The 14,996-nt window shown below is 44.9% G+C and overlaps 1 long non-coding RNA gene across 1 annotated transcript; it reads right to left on the reverse strand.

Moving 5' to 3' along the window:
• Positions 1-930: 930 nt before the first annotated feature.
• Positions 931-3,269, reverse strand: LOC123157978 (uncharacterized). Its single transcript, XR_006479221.1, has 2 exons — positions 2,523-3,269; positions 931-1,282 (listed from the first exon to the last, which is right to left on the reverse strand). It is a non-coding gene; the product is annotated as an uncharacterized lncRNA (long non-coding RNA).
• Positions 3,270-14,996: the final 11,727 nt, after the last annotated feature.

Genomic DNA, 14,996 nt, shown 5'->3' on the forward strand with positions numbered 1-14,996 from the left:
ATTGAACGCATCAGGAAATTGTTACTGCCGTTTCCGCATGCGTACGAAAAATCGTTTCGCACCACGGTCGCTGGCGCTGCCGCGTTGCGACGTCTGAGCCCTGCCCGTTCTTTTTAACCTCTGGACCTCTTTGCACGCTTTTAAACGGCATGAATGATTATTATTTTTGCAGGGAACGGCATGAATGGATTTGTCTGATCGCACAACAAATAATCAGTTTTTTTCACACGACTAGTAAGCTTGCACGTGCAACGCACGTCTCACTTATCATCAAATAATTATCAAAATACGGGTTGATATTTACATAGTTTTTCCTTCATACATGATATATCTCCAATAATAATGTTTTTCACGTTGCACCCATATAAAATCTTTTCCCAAGAAATGACTTTCATGTTGTTGTGGACGTAAAAAAACAAATTTGTCGCTATATACAATACTGTTCATGCTATTGTCAGAGAATATTTGCTAAAATTTTGTCACAAAATATTTTTGTACGACAGAAACGACAAATCAAGTTTGTTGGGAAAATGTTTTGGAACATTTTAAATTTTTCTGATTTTTTTAAATAAAATACAAAACCAGGTGTAATTACCACCATATTCCAAAGGGTATTTTCCATGTATGGTAATATTTGATATGCCACAATGCTTATTATTTCTCAATTATTATCATAAACAAATTGATAAAAAGGACATCTAACTAAAATGGCACTTATAATAGACTCAAGGGATCATCACTATCTTTTAGCAGTTCATGACCCTGATAATCCAACAATTGATCTGAATACGGCAATTTACTATAGGGTAGGCGTACAAACATGCTAATCTTCACTGGCAAGAAAACAATATTTTTCATATAGTCAAAACCTCCCGAACAGCAAGATATTAATCGGATGTCATCATCTTACTGAACCCATCACACAAAGCATTGAAAATGATGAATGATTTAGAAGCTGATCTGTTGATCAATATACTTTGGCAATGGTTGTGCTGAATATTAATTCCAAACAAAAATCTCAAAAAGGCCCAATAAATCAGGTCATCCACAAAACTCCATGTATCCATCACATATTTTCAATGTGATCATGAACTTACCTAAAAAAACAATCAAGAGGAAGACTCATCCAATAATCCATGAAAACATTGCAACGAAAGCCTACTGGTAAGGCGTTTCTAGTATTCTTCTTGAGCAACTTCTCGTTTCCCCCCTCCCTTCTCCCCTTCTTATCTTCCTGTGCCTCCCACTTCTCCTCTTTCCTCAAACGCTCTTCTTCAGTTTCCTGAAAAATCAAGAAGTGGAACTCCTATTTCAACACACTTCAGAAAGTGGCAAAGCTTAGCATACCCACTGCCTAGTATCAAAGTTAAACTGCTTTAGATATAAAGGTTGTAAACTTTGCTCCATACGGAGTAAGGATTATTAATCAAATATTCAGTACTCAATGTAATTCTGCTACCACAAATTATATATGTTCTATTTGTAAAATTTGTCGTACTCCTCATATCATAGGTGCAATGTGACAGGCAAGGTTATGAGATCATTGGCAACATAGCTTTGTATTCAATCTAAGGCTTCACGACCGGAGGGTAGTTGTATGCTAGGATAATCAACTTCTGTGAACAAACATACAAAATAGACTATTTGAACACAGGCTGATGTAGAAGATAGCCACTACTATAAATTTGTAACATAGCTAAGTATTCAATATGAGGCTTCCATCTCATGTTTTAACTACAACAATCTTAAAAGCTAACTAAGAAAAACATAAACTCCCAATTTGCAAACTATCCCGCAAAATTTCCGTGTACAACAATCTGACATCATAAGTAGGCCTCCAACCAGACATCGTAGGCTGCCTTGCAAACATTTTCAACTGCACGGGCATCATAGGTAGGCCTCCTTGTCGACTACAACATAGATATACCTTAGTTACCGCCATGAACACCGGAAAAGTCAAGACTATCATCTAGAACAACAGAAGATATTTATAAACAACAATGACATGAACATAGATCGTCCAAAGTTTCATCCCGCACGAGCACCTCCGCCCACACGAGCACCTCCGACCACACAAGCTGCAGGCCAACCGACACCTATGAAATTGTTAAGAGGAGCTTAATTTGTGAAGCGTTCGTCAAACACCCAAGAAGCAAAACACTAAGGCCCAAGAAAACAACATGAAAATAGATTGAAGCACATGTACAATTGAGGCTGCAACGCAATTTGCCCGAGATGAACGGGACCTTTGACGCAGAATAGACCAATCAAAGGACCTGGAAAAAAATTCAAGAAAAAAAGGACCTTTGTCATGATGTTTATGTTCAGCAGAAGTTGTTTTTTATTGTGAAAATCAGAGGACCCTGAAAATGCATCTGAACATCGTTGAGATGATAAAACAGTATGCAGTGTTTGTTTTTAGGACCCTCAAGATGCAAGTGGATTAAGGGCAAACCACGGGGAAGTTAAGAAATCAGTACAAGCATATAATAACAGAATATAAAGATCGGAACATGATTTACCTGAAAGGAGATGGGTGTCGTCGTCAGTTGAGCTCCTCGGGCGTGTCGTGGGAGGTGAGGAGGGCCGTCTGCGGCGTGCGCGGAGAGGCGTGGAGGGCCGACACGGAGGCGCGCGAGGCTGCGACCGGGCGCGGCAGGGCTCTGGCGGAGGAGCAGAGGCGGCGGCCCAGCGTGGAGCGCGCTGGCGAAGGAGCAAGGGCCACCGGGAAGGACCACCTCTTGGCATGGGAACAGTAGAGACGATGGGGACGACTACCACGCCCCAGTCACCTGCACCCGTGATGGGCTGTCGTGATGGAAGACGACCTTGCCGGATCCCGTGGAGCAGCGGCACCTCCGCCTATGGCGGCGTCAACGGCGAGCGAGGAGGGCGGACAGATCCCGCATTGGCGTCGATGCACCGGCTCCTCGTCTTGGAGTCAGCAGAATGTGCGCGGCCACCGGCGACGAAGGGCGCGGCCGCGGCAGGCGGCAAAAGGCCGGTGGGGAGGCTCCCGGGGCGACGGCCACGGCGACCGGTGGCGGCTGCGGGAGGCGGCTCCGGGCGCGGACCGGCGGCGGCTATGGGAGGCGGCTCCGGGCGCGGCGGGGTGGCTCCTGCGACTAACGTGTTGGGGAACGGAGTAATTTCAAAATTTTCCCTACGCACAGCAAGATCATGGTGATGACATAGCAACGAGAGGGGAGAGTAATGTCCACGTACCCTCGTAGACCGTAAGCGGAAGCGTTAGCACAATGCGGTTGATGTAGTCGTACGTCTTCATGATCCGACCGATCCAAGCACCGAACGTACGGCACCTCCGAGTTCAGCACACGTTCAGCTCGATGACGATCCCCGGGCTCCGATCCAGCAAAGCTTCGGGGATGAGTTCCGTCAGCACGACGGCGTGGTGACGATGATGATGCTCTACCGGCGCAGGGCTTCGCCTAAACTCCGCGACGATATGACCGAGGTGGAATATGGTGGAGGGGGGCACCGCACACGGCTAAGGAACGATCCGTAGATCAACTTGTGTGTCATGGGGTGCTCCTTGCCCCCGTATATAAAGGAGCAAGAGGGAGGGGGCGGCCGGCCAAGGGAGGGAGCGCCAGGGAGGAGTCCTACTCCCACCGGGAGTAGGACTCCCTCCTTTCCTAGTCCAACTAGGAGACCTTCCATGTAGTAGGAGTAGGAGAGAAGGAAAGGGAAGAGAGAAGGGAAGGAAGGAGGGGGTGCGGCCCCTCCCCCTAGTCCAATTCGGACTAGGCCTTGGGGGGCGTGCGGCCTGCCCTAGGCAGCCCCTCTCTCTTTCCCGTATGGCCCAATAAGGCCCAATACTTCTCCCGGTGAATTTCCGTAACTCTCCGGTACTCCGAAAAATACCCGAATCACTCGGAACCTTTCCGAACTCCGAATATAGTTGTCCAATATATCGATCTTTACGTCTCGACCATTTCGAGACTCCTCGTCATGTCCCCGATCTCATCCGGGACTCCAAACTCCTTCGGTACATCAAAACTCATAAACTCATAATATAACTGTCATCGTAACATTAAGCGTGCGGACCCTACGGGTTCGAGAACTATGTAGACATGACCTAGAACTATTCTCGGTCAATAACCAATAGCGGAACCTGGATGCCCATATTGGTTCCTACATATTCTATGAAAATCTTTATCGGTCAAACCGCATAACAACATACGCTGTTCCCTTTGTCATCGGTATGTTACTTGCCCGAGATTTGATCGTCGGTATCCAATACCTAGTTCAATCTCGTTACCGGCAAGTCTCTTTACTCGTTCCGTAATGCATCATTCCGTAACCAACTCATTTGGTCACATTGCTTGCAAGGCTTATAAAGATGTGCATTACCGAGAGGGCCCAGAGATACCTCTCCGACAATCGGAGTGACAAAACCTAATCTTGAAATATGCCAACTCAACATGTACCTTCGGAGACACCTGTAGTACTCCTTTATAATCACCCAGTTACATTGTGATGTTTGGTAGTACCCAAAGTGTTCCTCCGATAAACGGGAGTTGCATAATTCTCATAGTTACGGGAACATGTATAAGTCATGAAGAAAGCAATAGCAACATACTAAACGATCAAGTGCTAGGCTAACGGAATGGGTCATATCAATCACATCATTCTCCTAATGATGTGATCTCATTAATCAAATGACAACTCTTTTGTCCATGGCTAGGAAACATAACCATCTTTGATAAACGAGCTAGTCAAGTAGAGGCATACTAGTGACACTATGTTTGTCTATGTATTCACACATGTATTATGTTTCTGGTTAATACAATTCTAGCATGAATAATAAACATTTATCATGAAATAAGGAAATAAATAATAACTTTATTATTGCCTCTAGGGCATATTTCCTTCAGTCTCCCACTTGCACTAGAGTCAATAATCTAGTTCACATCGCTATGTGATTTAACACCAATATTCACATCTTCATGTGATTAATACCCATAGTTCACATCATCATGTGATCAACACCCAAAGGGTTTACTAGAGTAGTCAATAATCTAGTTCACATCGCTATGTGATTAATACCCAAAGAGTACTAAGATATGATCATGTTTTTCTCGTGAGAGAAGCTTAGTCAACGGGTCTGTCACATTCAGAGCCGTATGTGTTTTGCAAATATTCTATGTCTACAATGCTCTGCATGGAGCTACTCTAGCTAATTGCTCCCACTTTCAATATGTATCCAGATTAAGACTTAGAGTCATCTGGATCAGTGCCAAAACTTGTATTGATGTAACCCTTCACGACGAACCTTTTTTCACCTCCATAATCGAGAAACATATCCTTATTCCACTAAGGATAATTTTGACCAATGTCCAGTGATCTACTTCTAGATCACTATTGTACTCCCTTGCCAAACCAGGGCAGAGTATACAATAGGTCTGGTCCATAGCATGGCATACTTTTATAGAACCTATGACTGATGCATAGGGAATGACTTTCATTCTCTTTCTATTTTCTGCTATGGTCGGGATTTGAGTCTTACTCAATTTCATACCTTTGCAACACAGGCAAGAACTCTTTCTTTGACTGTTCTATTTTGAACTACTTCAAAATCTTGTCAAGGTATGTACTCATTGAAAATCTTATCAAGCCTCTTGATCTATCTCAATAGATCTTGATGCTCAATATGTAAGTAGCTTTACCGAGGTCTTTCTTTGAAAAAACTCCTTTCAAACACTCCTTTATGCTTTGCAGAATAATTCTACATTGTTTTCGATCAACAGTATGCCATTCACATATACTTATCAGAAATGCTATAGTGCTCCCACTCACTTTCTTGTAAATACAGGCTTCACCACAAGTCTGTATAAAACTATATGCTTTGATCAACTTATCAAAGCGTATATTCCAACTCCGAGATGCTTGCACCAGTCCATAGATGGATTGCTGGAGCTTGCACATTTGTTAGCATCTTTAGGATTGACAAAACCTTATGGTTGCATCATATACAACTCTTATTTAATAAAACCATTAAGGAATGCAGTTTTGACATCCATTTGCCAGATTTCATAAAATGTGGCAATTGCTAACATGATTCAGACAGACTTTAAGCATCGATACGAGTGAGAAAATCTCATTGTATTCAACACCTTGAACTTTGTCAAAAACCGTTTTTTTCGACAAGTCTAGCTTTGTAGATAGTAACACTACTATCAACATCTGTCTTCCTCTTGAAGATCCATTTATTTTCTATGGCTTGCCGATCATCGGGCAAGTCCACCAAAGTCCACACTTTGTTCTCATACATGGATCCCATCTTAGATTTCATGGCCTCAAACCATTTTGTGGAATCTGGGCTCATCATCGCTTCCTCATAGTTCGTAGGTTCATCATGGTCTAGTAACATGATTTCCAGAATAGGAATACCGTACCACTCTGGTGCGGACCGTACTCTGGAAGACCTACGAGGTTCTGTAGTAACTTGATCAGAAGTTTCATGATCATCATCATTAGCTTCCTCACTAATTGGTGTAGGAATCACTGGAACTAATTTCAGTGATGAACTATTTTCCAATTCAGGATAAGGTACAGTTACCTCATCAAGTTCTACTTTCCTCCCACTCACTTCTTTCGAGAGAAACTCCTTCTCTAGAAAGGATCCATTCTTAGCAACGAATGTTTTGCCTTCGGATCTGTGATAGAAGGTGTGCCCAACAGTTTCCTCTGGGTATTCTATGAAGACGCACTTCTCAAATTTGGGTTCGAGCTTATCAGGTTGAAAACCTTTTTCATATAAGCATCGCAATTCCAAACTTCAAGAAATGACAGCTTAGGTTTACTGCTAAACCATAGTTCATACGGTGTCGTCTCAACAGATTTAGATGGTGCCCTTTTAACGTGAATGCAGCTGTCTCTAATGCATAACCCCAAAACAATAGTGGTAAATCAGTAAGAGACATCATAGATCACACCATATCCAATAAAGTGCAGTTACGACGTTCGGACACACCATAACGTTGTGGTGTTCCAGGTGGCGTGAGCTGTGAAACTATTCCACATTATTTTAATTGAAGACCAAACTCGTAACTCAAATATTCGTCTCCGCGATCAGATCGCAGAAACTTTATTTTCTTGTTACGATGATTTTTCCACTTCACTCTGAAATTCTTTGAACCTTTCAACTATTTCAGACTTATGTTTCATCAAGTAAATATACCCATATCTGCTCAAATCATCTTGTGAAGGTCAGAAAATAACGATACTTGCCACGAGCATCAACACTCATTGGATCGCATACATCGGTATGTATTATTTCCAATAAGTCAGTAGCTTGTTCCATTGTTCCGGAGAACGGAGTTTTTAGTCATCTTGCCCAAAAGGCACGGTTCGCAAGCATCAAATGATTCATAACCAAGTGATTCCGAAAATCCATCTTTATGGAGTTTGTTCATGCGCTTTACACTGATATGACCCAAATGGCAGTGCCACAAATAAGTTGCACTATCATAATTAACTTTGCATCTTTTGGCATCAATATTATGAATATGTGTATCACTACGATCGAGATCCAACAAACTATTTCATTGGGTGTATAACCAGCGAAGGTCTTATTCATGTAAACAGAATAACAATTATTCTTTAACTTCAAATGAAATAACTGTATCGCAATAAACATGATCAAATCATATTCATGCTCAACACAAACACTAAATAACATTTATTTAGGTTTACCACCAATCTCGAAAATATAGGGAGTGTGTGATGATGATCATATCAATCTTGGAACTATTTCCAACACTCATCGTCACTTCCCCTCAACTAGTCTTTGTTATTATGTAACTCCTGTTTTCGAGTTACTAATCTTAGCAACCGAACAAAGTATCAAATACTCAGGGGCTACTATAAACACTAGTAAGGCACACATCAAACACCTGTATATCAAATATACCCTGTTCACTTTGCCATCCTTCTTATCCACCAAATATTTAGGGCATTTCCGCTTCCAGTGACAAATTTCCTTTGCAGTGTAAGCACTCAGTTTCAGGCTTTGGTCCATCTTTGGTCTTCTTCACGGGATGACAACTTGTTTTCCATTCTACTTGAAGTTTCCCTTTCTTTCCCTTTTGCCCTTTTCTTGAAACTAGTGGTCTTGTCAATCATCACACTTGATGCTCTTTCTTGATTTCTACCTTCGTCGATTTCAACGTCACGAAGAGCTCGGGAATCGTTTTCGTCATCCCTTGCATACTATAGTTCATCATGAAGTTCTAGTAACTTAGTGATGGTGACTAGAGAATTCTGCAATCACTATCTATCTGGAAGATTAACTCTGTACACCCCACGATACGGCTTAGAGGCATAACCGCATAGTGGTTTTGTCGCAAGAAGGGTCATCTTCACACATTTCCATGTAATGAACAAGAATAGGATACGAGAATTGGCTTACAATCACCACTTCACACAATACATAATTTAAGTTCATACATCATTCAAATACACTCATAGACCGGCTACGATCAAGTTCAAATGAAAAGAAGACAAGCCCAAATGCTAGATCCCCGATCGTCCCGACTGGGCTCCACTACTGATCATCTGGAAAATGATAGATAGTAACGACCAAGAGCCTCGTCAAACTCCCACTTCAGTTCAGTTGCGCCATCTACGCTGGTATCATCGGCACCTGCATCTGTTTTAGTAGAATCTGTGAGCCACGGGGACTCAGCAATCTCACACCCGCGAGATCAAGACTATTTAAGCTCATAGGTAGGAAAGGTGTAATATGGTGGAGCTGCGGCAAGCACTAAGCATATATGGTGGCTAACATATGCAAATGAGAGCGAGAAGAGAAGCAACGCGGCGGTCGAGAAGCTAAAAGTGATCAAGAAGTGATCCTGAAACTACTTACGTCAAGCATAACACAAACCGTGTTCACTTCCCGGACTCCGCCGAGAAGAGACCATCACGGCTACACACGCGGTTGATGCATTTTAAAGAGGTCAAGTGTCAAGTTATCTACAACCGGACATTAACAAATTCCCATCTGCCTCATAACCGCAGGCACAGCTTTCGAAAGATTATATACCCTACAGGGGTGTCCCAACTCAGCCCATCACAAGCTCCCACGGTCAACGAAGGAATATACCTTCTCCCGGGAAGACCCGATCAGTCTCGGAATCCCGGTTCGCAAAACATTTCGACAATGGTAAAACAAGACCAGCAGAGCCACCCATTGTGCCGACAAATCCCGATAGGAGCTGCACATATCTCGTTCTCAGGGCACACCGAATTGTCCAGACTTCCGGTAGGCCAGCCCAGAGTTGCCCCTGGTGGCCACCGGCGGCCGACAGTTTGGACCAACACTCGAAGGAGCACTGGCCCGGGGGGGGGTTAAATAAAGATGACCCTTGGGCTCGCGAAAACCCAAGGGAAAAGGGCTTAGGTGGCAAATGGTAAAACCAAAGTTGGGCCTTGCTGGAGGAGTTTTATTCAAAGCGAACTGTTAAGGGGGTCCCATAAATCACCCAACCGTGTAAGGAACGCAAAATCAAGGAACATAACACCGGTTTACGGAACTAGGGCGCCAAGAGTGGAACAAGTCACCAGGCATAAGGCCGAGCCTTCCACCCTTTACCAAGTATATAAGGTGCATTAAATATAAACAGGAGATATTGTGATATCCCAAAGTAACCACGTTCCGACCTGGAACAAACTTCAGCTTCACCTGCAACTAACAATGCTATAAGAGGGGCTGAGCAAAAGCGGTGACATGGCCAAACAACGGTTTGCTAGGACAGGATGGTTAGAGGTTCAACATGGCAATAGGTAGGCATGGTAAACAAAGGCAGGTAGGGCTAACATAGCGATAGAGCGAATACTAGCAAGCAAAGATAGAAGTGATATCGAAGGTATGGTCATCTTGCCTGCAAGGTTCTCAGAGTTGTCGAAGGCTGGATCCTCGTAAGCGTTCTCAACAGAGTCCTCGTGCACGTACTCGTCTCCCGGCTCTACCCAAAGCAAGAACACAAGCAAAGGAACCACAATAAATCACGGTGCAATGCACAAGCAACATGATGCAAAACATGTCATGATATGCGAGATGTGATATGCAATGCATATGCGTGCTTCGGAAGGAAAGATGATGAACAAGGCATCAACTTGGCAAACCAAGTATTCCGCTGGAAAGATGAGATGATTTCGGTCGAAATCGATATAAAGATCACCGGGAACGGATGCACGGTTTGCAAATGACAAGCAGACAAGAATGGCACAAAGCTGCGATTTACAGCACGATGCTACTTTGCATGCAACAAGAAACTATGCTACAGCACCCCAACATAAAAACAAAGCATATGGAAATGATCTACAGGAGATGCTTTACAAAAGAGGAACACTGAGCTACGGCTCATTCACATCATAACAGGTTCAAACAAGCATGGAGAAATGCAATAATTCAACAGGCTGGACATGGCATAAACAGCAGCACGAAGCAATGTTCAGAGCAGGTTATCAACATGCTACAGGAACTTATAATAGCAAACTAAGGCATGGCATGAATCTACTCAAAGCATAGATCAAAAGTCCTTACTGACCATAAGCCAAAAGGATCAGAAAATATGATGGCACCCACGTAAACATAGCAAGTTTCGTTAACAGATTTCAGCAAACAAGCATGGCATTGGAATTAAAATGAAGGCACCTTCGCGAGCTCGATGCACTCACTACAGAGCTCCTCATGATAAACTAAGCATACATCCATCAAGAAGACATGACATAGAAGCTACACATGGCAAGGAACAACATCATAGCATACCCGGATCAACTACAACAACCCCGGCAAAATTGAATAACATGTAAACAATCTGCCAGGAAACAATTTGAAGCAAAAGTAGAGCACGAAAAAGACATGCTACACTACTCCATAATTGCAACCAGGACCATGGATGGATAGACCAAAACCATGTTTTCAAAACACCCTTACTGAAGTATCTCAAATTATGCATGGATTTCTCTGTAGCAACATGTTTACATGGCATCAATTTTACAGCAGAGCAGGAACTAAAAACAGAGTTAACACGAAGCCTAGTTTGCATGCTTGTGCTAGTCACCACATTGATCACAAAAATACATGGTAAGCACCTCTGTAAAGAAGACATAGCCTAGTTCAAAACACATTTAGGGATCAACCTCATAGGATGCACACATTAATCATGGCAAAAATGACAAAAGAGCTCGTTCTGATAAGAATCTGCAACTAACGAAATGAAGCCCTCTTCTAACAGCATTTCGGGCATCAAGATGACCTCAAATGCAAATGATGCAATGGAATGAAATGATGTACTCTTCGAGGCGAACAATTTGACATATTACACGCACGAAACGGAGCTACGGGTGCGAAGATGTGATGCAATGAACATGCGATGATTTTGCAGCAGAATAACAGACAGCAGTTTTGGAGGGGAAAAGTCAACCGCGGGGTCCGATTGGATCTGCGCGCGCGGCGCGGCTCGCCGGAGGACGGCGCGCGGCGAGGAGGCGGCCGGAGCGGGGAGGCGCGCGGCCGGCGCGCCGGAGAGGGCGGCGGAGGGGAGGGACCGGGCGCGGAGAGGGAGCCGCGGCGACGGGCGCCGGCGGAGGAGCGGCGGCCGGCGCGCGCGCGGCGGCGGCGCGCGGCGGCCGGGGAGGCGCGGGCGGGCGCCGGCCGGGGGGACGGGCCCGCGGGGCCGGCGGCGGGCCTGGCGGCCGGCGGCGGCGGGCGCGCGGTGACGGGCGGCGACGTGGCGGCGGCGGGCGCGGACGTGTCCGGCTCGCCGGACGTGTCCGGCGGCGGCGGAGGGGAATCTAGGGTTTCCCGGAATTTCGGGGGAGGGTCTTATATAGGTAGAGGGAGCTAGGAGTGTCCAAATGAGGTGTAGTTTTCGCCCACACGATCGTGATCGAACGACCGAGAGCATGGAGGGGAGTTAGATGGGTTATTGGGCTGTTTTGGAGGGGTGTTGGGCTGCAACTTAAAAGAGGCCTTTGCGGGAGTGCGGATAACCGTTGGAGTACCAAACGAGCTCCAAATGACCCGAAACTTGACAGGTGGTCTACCGGTGCTATACCAGGGCCACTTGGCAAGGCTCGGTCCATTCCGAGAACGTTCAACACCCACACACGAAAGAAGACAAGAGGGGTGCGCCGGTGCATGTGGGAGTGTCGGATTGCGAAACGGACAACGGGGAAAATGCTCGGATGCATGAGACGAACACGTATGCAAATGAGATGCACATGATGACATGATATGATATGCATGACATGAATAAAATGCAAAACAAAAGACAAAACCCAACCACGGAGGGAATATCATATCACATAGCCGAAAATGGCAAGAGTTGGAGTTACAAAGATGGAAAGTTACATCCGGGGTGTTACAACACTCCACCACTACAAGAGGATCTCGTCCCGAGATCTAGGACTGAAAGAACTCGGATATTCGGAACGGAGGTGATCCTCGCGCTCCCAGGTGGCTTCTCGGTCGGAATGGTGTGACCACTTCACTTTCAGGAATTTGATTGACTTGTTGCGAGTCTTGCGCTCGGTTTCTTCAAGAATAGCAACGGGATGCTCATGATAAGAAAGATCTTCTTGGAGGTCGATCTCTTCGAAGTTGATAGTGCGCTCAGGAGCCTTGAAGCACTTGCGGAGCTGTGACACGTGAAACACATCGTGCACGTTTGCAAAGTTGGATGGAAGCTCAAGTTGATAGGCGAGATCGCCTCTTTTGCCAATGATCTTAAAAGGACCCACGTATCTAGGTGCAAGCTTCCCTTTGATACCGAAGCGACGAGTGCCTTTCATTGGAGAGACACGGAGGTAGACATAGTCTTCGATATCAAAAGCCAAGTCACGGTGCTTGCTATCATAGTAACTCTTTTGGCGCGATTGCGCGGCTTTGAGATTCTCACGAATGACTTTGCACATTTCTTCGGCTTCTGTGATCAAGTCATTGCCAAGAAGTTGGCGTTCACCTGTCTCAGACCAGTTGAGAGGAGTACGGCACTTTCTGCCATAGAGAATTTCGAATGGGGCCTTGCCCGAACTCGCTTGGAAGCTGTTGTTGTAGGAAAACTCGGCATATGGAACACAATCTTCCCACTTCATACCGAAAGAGATGACACAAGCCCTGAGCATATCTTCAAGGATTTGATTGACTCGCTCGACTTGGCCACTTGTTTGAGGATGGAAAGCTGTGCTGAAACGAATGTTGGAACCCATGGCCGACTGAAAGAGTCCCAGAACTTAGAAGTGAAGATGCTTCCACGATCTGAAGATATCAATTGTGGAATGCCGTGCAAGGAGACAATTCTGGAGGTGTATAGCTCTGCCAGCTGAGCTGCTGTGATAGATTCTTTGATAGGAAGAAAATGAGCCACTTTGGTAAGCTTGTCAATGACAACGAAGATAGCATCATTTCCACGCTTGGACTTAGGAAAACCAGTCACGAAGTCCATCTCGATATGGTCAAACTTCCATTCCGGAATAGCAAGAGGTTGGAGGAGACCAGCTGGTCGTTGGTGTTCTGCTTTCACTCTTCTGCAGACATCACATTCATTCACGAATTGAGCAATCTCTCGCTTCATTCGAGTCCACCAATATGACTGCTTGAGGTCATGGTACATCTTTGTACTTCCAGGATGAATGGATAGGAGGGAATTGTGTGCCTCATTCATGATGACTTTTCTCAGATCACCTTTGGAACCACAATGCGATCCTCGAAGAAAAGAGTATCTTTGTCATCCAAGCGATAGCACTTGTATTTAGGAATGCCCTTGTCAATACCACGTTTCACCTTCTTCACCATGGTATCCAGGAGTTGTGCCTCACGAATTTGATCTTCCAAAGTAGGAGAGACTATGAGGTTGGCAAGAAAGCCTTGAGGAACAACTTGAAGATTCAGCTTGCGGAAGGCTTCACAAAGATCCGGTTGAAACGGCTTGAGAATTAGACTGTTGCAATAAGCCTTTCTGCTCAGAGCATCTGCAATCACATTCGCCTTGCCAGGAGTATATTCGATACTCGGATTGTACTCTTGAATCATTTCGACCCATCGAGTTTGCCTGAGGTTAAGGTTGGGTTGAGTGAAGATATACTTGAGGCTCTTGTGATCGGTGAAAATGTCCACTTGCCTTCCCAATAAGAGATGTCTCCATGTTATCAATGCATGGACAACTGCCGCCAACTCAAGATCGTGAGTGGGGTAGTTCTTCTCGTTGGGCTTCAACTGACGAGAGGTATAGGCCACAACTTTTTTCTCTTGCATCAACACAGCACCGAGACCTTGAAGGGAAGCATCACAGAATACTTCGAATGGCTTGGATTCATCAGGAGGAGTCAAAACAGGAGCTGTGACTAGCTTCTCTTTGAGGGTGTTGAAAGCGACGTCGCACTCAGGCGTCCAGACATACTTGACATGCTTCTGGAGGAGGTTGGAAAGAGGCTTTGCAATCTTAGAGAAGTTCTCAACGAATCTTCGGCAATAGCTTGCAAGACCAAGAAAACTGCGGAGCTGTTTGACATTCTGAGGAGGTTCCCAGTTCAGAACTGCAGACACCTTCGCGGGATTAACAGCAATGCCCTTGGCAGAGATGATATGCCCAAGGTAAAGAACTTCATCAAGCCAGAACTCACATTTGGAAAACTTCGCATAGAATTGATACTCTCTGAGCTTGTCAAGCACCAATCGCAAATGTTTGGCATGATCCTGCTTATTCTTGGAGAAGACCAAAATATCATCGAGATACACCAGAACAAATTCATTGGTGTAGGGGTTGAAGATAAAGTTCATCATACAAGAGAACGTTGGAGGAGCATTGACAAGACCGAAAGACATGACAGTATATCCATAAGAACCAAAGCTTGTTCTGAATGTTGTCTTGGGAATATCTTGTTCACGAATGTGAATCTGATGATAGCCCATACGAAGGTCAAGCTTGGAGAAGACTTTAGCCCCTTTGAGTTGCTCGAAAAGC

This window comes from Triticum aestivum, chromosome 7B (genome assembly GCF_018294505.1).
Source record: "Triticum aestivum cultivar Chinese Spring chromosome 7B, IWGSC CS RefSeq v2.1, whole genome shotgun sequence".
In the NCBI taxonomy this organism is placed as follows: domain Eukaryota; kingdom Viridiplantae; phylum Streptophyta; class Magnoliopsida; order Poales; family Poaceae; genus Triticum; species Triticum aestivum.